This window comes from Calidris pugnax, unplaced genomic scaffold (assembly GCF_001431845.1).
Source record: "Calidris pugnax isolate Ruff unplaced genomic scaffold, ASM143184v1 scaffold188, whole genome shotgun sequence".
NCBI classification, from domain to species: Eukaryota; Metazoa; Chordata; class Aves; order Charadriiformes; family Scolopacidae; genus Calidris; species Calidris pugnax.
Window position 1 is genome coordinate 2137261 of NW_015091257.1, and position 6473 is coordinate 2143733.

Here is a 6473-nt window from a genome sequence, read left to right on the forward strand (position 1 = left end):
CACAAAAAGGTGGGAGCCAACAAGACCTCCTGTTTCTTGGTGAAGGGCATGTAGCTTGGCCAAGTCCAACAAGGACACAGTGGAATGAAGTGTTGGGACCAGCACTGTTCAGTCATCTTCATCAATGATGCAGGCAGGGGGATCAAGTTTACACTCAGCAAGTTTGCAGACAACACCAAGCTGAGTGGAACAGTTGACATGCCTGAGAAATGGGATGCCATCCAGAGAGACCTGGACAGGCTCAAGAAGTGGGTCCATGTGAACCTCATGAAGTTCAACAAGGCCAAGTGCAAAGTCCTGCATCTGGGTTGGGGCAACCCCCGGTATCAATAAAGGCTGGGGGGATGAAGGGATTGAGAGCAGCTCTGCGGAGAAGGACTTGGGGGTACTGGTGGATGAAAAGCTGGACATGAGCCGACAATATGCATTTGCAGCCCAGAAAGCCAACCGTATCCTGGGCTGCACCAAAAGCAGCATGGCCAGACAGGTCGAGGTGATTCTGCCCCACTACTATGCCCTGGTGAGACTCCACCTAAAGTACTGTGTCCAGCTCTGGAGTCCTCAGCACAGGAAAGACATGGACCTGCTGGAATAAGTCCAGAGAAGGGCTGCAAAAATCACCAGAGGGATGGAGCACCTCTCCTGTGAAGAGAGGCTGAGAAGCTTTGGGTTGTTCAGCCCGGAGAAAAGAAAGCTCTGGGGAAACTTTATAGAGACTATTTATTATTGTAGCCTCCCAGAAAGATGGGGACAAACTTTTTAGCAGGGCCTGTTGCGACAGGACAAGGGGTAATGCCTTTAAACGAAAAGAGGGAAGATTTAGACTAGATGGAAGGAATAATTCTTTTTTTTAACAATGAGGGGGGTGAAACACTGGAAGAGGTTGCCCAGAGAGGTGGTAGATGCCCCATCACTGGAAGCATTCAAGGTCAGGTTGGACAGGGCTCTGAGTAACCTGGTCTAGTTGAAGATGTCCCTGCTGGACAGAGGGGAGATTGGACTAGATGACATTTAAGGTCCCTTCCAAACCAAACTATTCTATGATTCTAAATTCACACACATTGCACTGGGTATCCCCCGTGATTCACTCACTGAGCACCTCCAAAACAGCTAACACTGGGCAACTTGCAGAGAGGAGCAGAGCTTTCTGCATGTGCAAGACAGACACTCTAAGTTGCAACTTCTTCTGGCTCTTCCTATGGTCATAGAGATATACAATGAATGCAGTGCTAGGCTCCTGGAGGCTGAATATCCAGGCAAGGGGAGGTAAGCCCAACCTGCTGTCAAGGGCTAGCAAACATAACAATTCCTCTTAATAAAGGGGTACACAGCTGGGAAACTTTTATTTTAACCATTTCATGTGGGTACGCATTCCTCCTGCGTCAAGGCAAAGTGACCATGCAATGAGTGGCTTGCTAGGTTCTTACTATTAATCACTGAGGGAAACTGCCTGCAGCCCAACAGATAAGTGTTTGTTCACCATCCTTGACTCTTTTCCTGTGGTTGATGATGATGGGGCCTGCCATTGACACTCATGGGAGACGGATGTCATGGGTAATACGCCTGGACAAGGCTTCTTCCTAGGAATCATTTTACCAACAGTTTGTTTTTTCTGGTCTCACCAGAATAACAGGTAAGAGGTAATTCTTGCAACATGAGTGACACAGCATAACACATCAAACTAATCTTACTCAACCAGGTGTCTGAGGCTGATAGGCTGATGAGGACCCATCAGGAGATAGTCCACATGATGACTTGCCCTTTTTTTGACCCCATACGTACACACACTACCATGTTGTTGGCGGTATATATCAGCATCTGTTCCCTTACCAGTCATTCTTACAGCCTACAGGTAGCACAGGCTCAAACTTTTTTATCACACATTATTATATATGATAGTATTTGCAATTGCAAAGTTGGGTTCTTAACACTCAGATACCAAACATTCAGGTTACATGAAAAACATGGTGGTTTTGGTTTGGGTTTTGGCTGGGTGTTCTGGTGGTCTTTTGGTTGTTTGGGGTTTTTTTTGGTGGTGGTGGCGGTTTTGGTTTTGTGTTTTTTTGTTGTTTTGTTTTGTTTTGTTTTGTTTTTTTCACAGGAAGAATCAGTAGTTGTAGGGTTTTAAAATAAAAACAATTACTGTTAAGGAACTAACAGGACAGTCCCTAACAGAAACCAGGTTCTGTGGCTACAAGTTCAATTAGGATCATGGGGCTTTGGCACAATTCTCTGAATAGATTGAAACTATATCAGGATCCTGAGACACTGACTGCTAGAAGCTAGAGGAGTAATTGGGAAGAATATCATATGTTTCTGTTATTCTTTCTTCAGCCTTTCTGCTTTTGGCCACTTTCAGAGGAAGGATACTGCCCTGTCCAGACCTTTTTCCTGACCCCGTACAGCTACTCAGCAAATGTTCTGCAAGAGAAGGCTGGAGTGCAGGAATGCCTAGTCACACCTTAGGCCACAAAGTACTTGTGAAAGTGGCACCAGTGCTTCTGGGACAATACAGAGGCTGTATTTACTACACTGTTGAAAACTATGAGCAATCTGCGAACCTCCAGAGAACACCATGCATGCTGGAAGGATGTCTGAATACACAGGAATCCCAAAACAAGAACGAGAAAGAATCACAAGAAGTTGCTTTTGATTTTCCTCAAACTTCCACAAAAAGCCTCCACTGTGAGGCTTTTCACTACATGAACTAGGAAACTAAGAACTATCTTTAAAGCACCTTCTCCAGAGCCATTCTGTTTACCCCAGAGGGTTTTCTGTGCTTGATTTATTTGTTTACACCCAAGCCTGACTCTTTCTCTGAATGGCTCAGCATCATTTTCTGGTCTCCATTGCAGGACTCAGTGCCAGGACATCTAAATCTGACCAGTTTTACTTACATGGACAGTCTTCTTGTCTTCACTGAATATGGAACTACCTGCAAACAGTGCAGTCGCATGGTTACAGTATCATCCCTTTGCTTTAGTTTGGTAAACACTTTATTGGAGTTTACCTGATGTGTAGAGAACCTGATAATTACCTAACAAAGGCATATGGCACCACAGACGTTCTATATATAAACCACTTCCAGTTGTATTGACTGTTGCTTTCTGTGTTTGAAGGTAAAGACAGAAAATAATGATTAGAGCTCATTCTGTTATTGTGGATTTGCTAAACCAGGTTGAAATTTCCTGAAGAAACCATCTATCTTGGATTTCTCGGAGAAGCCCACGCTCTCCTAATCCTTGCTGAGAACAGAAATGGTAGAAGAAGAATAAGCCACCTTGCAGTGTGTTCGCCTGCCTGAACAGTAGGTGTTATCCCATAGTTTGGGAGATGCTTCAATAAGCCGCTTGATTCCAGGCTGGAATACTTAAATGCCACTGCCTCGCACTACACAACACCTAACAATTTAAATCTCTCTGCAGTCAGTGGAACTGTTTGTGTGGGAGACCATTACTCACTGATGGCATCTGAACTGTGGGAGATGGGAGCATTTCCCAGATTCTGGCTCAAAGTAAACACCTTAGCCTTGTCCTGCTCCAGGCTGGGGTGGTACCCGAATGTGCATCAACCACCTCTGGTTTCCCCTGGAAGGAGCCTGGGCCTTCAGGAGGGGTGAGCTATGTCATTGTCCCCAGTATGGGTGAACTGGGACCCGGTGTGGCACATCTACTTCACAGCTTAGTCACAGCCAAAGAGAGTAATAAATAGGAACTGCTTGTCATTGCGTTTTTCCTGTATGATTTCATGAAAAAATAGTTGAAAAGTGAATTACAACAATTCAGCACTGGAGAGTAAGTGTGTGCAGTTCTACTGCCAAATTTCTTCACTTGCGCCCGTTAAGAATGAAAGAACAAGTCAAATACAATGGAAGAGGTTTTTATTTCTGATATTTGAGCTGTGCCAGCTTACTCCAAGGATGAATTTAGGCAACAATGTATTTTCTAAAGCTTAGACCTCTTCTGTTATTGCAAATTGCATTCTGCTTTTTTCTAAATGGAGTGGGCCCTCTGTGGAATAACTAAACATATTTGTACAAAACTGAGAAAGAAAGGATTTTGTGAAATAATCTTGTCTTTCAAAAATTCTTGCTGAACGTATAAGTTAAACTTTCAAGAAGACTGAATGAAACTGCTTTGCTATTCAGTTTATGCAGACAAGATGAATGTAGCACTTCACTTGCACAGCTATTTGTTTTTTAAATGTGGGGATAATGTTCTTTGTAATAAGGATATATTTCCCCTAACACACTTGCTCCTCAGATTAGACTTGACACTGAAATGTTCAGAGGAACCTAAATTATTCTAAAGGAGTGTTTGATCAAATGGCTTGAATTCTACCTGGCTTTTTATATGTTGTTATGTCACTACAAACACTTAAATATGGCCATTGTATGGTAACAGTCTCAGATGACATCCTCACCTCACGAGTTTTGCATCTTCTACTATTTTGTTATGTACATCTGTTCAATTTTGAAAAAGAAAGAATGCCATTTAGATTTTAGGAAGCCCAACGGACTTGTGAAGGATCTTCCTAGGATTACCACTAATTTAGACTCAAGTGTAAGTGTGCCATTCTGTATTTCATTATTTGCCTTTTCACTGCCATCCTCAAAAGCAATTATCACTTCTCACAGTCATCATGTCTTAACAGTTGCTGTTTAAATTGGCCCTGGCTAAAAACAAAGTGAAAAGGAAATCAAGAACGTTGATTGAAGATAGCAACTCATTTCAGTTAGAAGAATTTGGAGAGTTTTTGAGAAATACTGATAGATTGCAACGCACTGGAGTGACAATGATAGGGTGCGTATGTAGGTGGAAAAAATTGATGTGGAAAAAATTGATGTACAAAAAATTGAAGGACAAAAAATACCACATAGCTTGTCACATATACAATAACAAACACTGAGGCCTCGGCCTCAGTGAATCTGAGCTCACTTCTTCATTCACTCTAGGCTGGTGTTGCAGATGTCTTTAAAACAACTGCTCAGGGGTTGTTTGGCCCCAGAGCTTCATTCCTGCCTGCCCTGCTGCTGCATCAGCCTGTGCTTCTGCAAACAAGTGTACATAAAGCTGCTGAAGAGCTGTGTCACTGCAGCATCAGGAGGGATTCTCCATATCCTGCTCGTGGGCCAAAGAGAGCCCCATGCTGAAGGAGAGAGCTGAGGGCACACAGAAAGGGTCTGGACCTCTGAGATTCAACTTCCTACCTCAAGACAGATTTAATTACTTGTACAAAGCAGACTGCTTCCAGCAGGAGTGATATAGACCTTCAGCCATGATTTACTAGTCTCTAATAAATCTCTAATAAGCCTCCAGCTGGCTGACTCCTGTAGGAGACAGGTTTCATCCCTTCCCTGTTTGTCTCAGAGCAGCGCCAGCTCCCTCCTGTGTTGCTCCTGTTGTAGGTGACAGCCTCAGTCTCTGGGATGGCAGGAAAGTCACCAGTGAGGGATCTCCAACATTTAATCACAGAAAAGTTCAGGTGCCCGTTAGCAGGAACCTGTTCAGTGCTAGAAAGGGGGTACCCAGTTCTAGCAGGCGAGACGCTTGATCTGTGAACCCCATTCCCTCCCTCTGAATTCCACTCCTTATTTATTCTAATCATCTCCCTGTGCACCTGCTTTTGGAGGCCCTTTCTTCCCCCCTTGCACGAGAAATACCACAAAAGTATCTCTTTGGTATCCCTCAGGTTGAAAAGACAGCTGTCCTCTGAAAACGCAGCGAAAGCTAAAATGTGGATCCATTTTAACTTCTGTGCTACAGAATAAAGCTTCTTAGTGTCATTACAGGATATGATAAAATGTTATTTTGTTGAAATGTGTGGTGGATAATCATGATCCTTACCTGAACATACAATTTGAAAAGGCTCAGAAAAGGCAGGGAGTGTGCTTAAAAGTAGAAGAAAAGCGTGTGGTTGTGAAGAAAAGAGGAAAAGTAGAAATGCCTGAGGGGTGATGTATAACAACGAGCGGTGCTAAAGTATTCCTGTGGCACTAACACATAGCCCACCGAGGACAACAGAAGGAAAACCTTAAATATCCCCTTTTTCTTTTTTTTTTTTTTTTTTTTTTTTTTTCCCCTTGCAACCTGAGGTGGCGGCAGCAATTATTGAACCGTAAGGCTCCTCTGGAGCCTCGGGGCTGCTGTCACGCTGCGAGGGACGAGGGGGATGCTCAGCCCGGCACCGTGCGCCTTTTCCTAGAGGGCTGGGTGACTTGGGGACCACACAGGGCACCGGTATCGGCGCACGGTCACCCAACAGAGGTAACCGAGCGCCCTGCCGCTGCCTGGAGGCGGGGACACACACACAACCCTGTTCTCGTCCCGTCCCGTCCCGTCCCGTCCCGTCCCTGGCCGCCGCTCTTCCCGCTGCCGCCGCCAGAGGATCCCACCGCCGCGGCAGGAGGCGGCGAGGGCGGGGTGGGGGGGGAAGAGGCGGAGCGGAGCCGCCGCGGCGGGGAAGCCACCCCC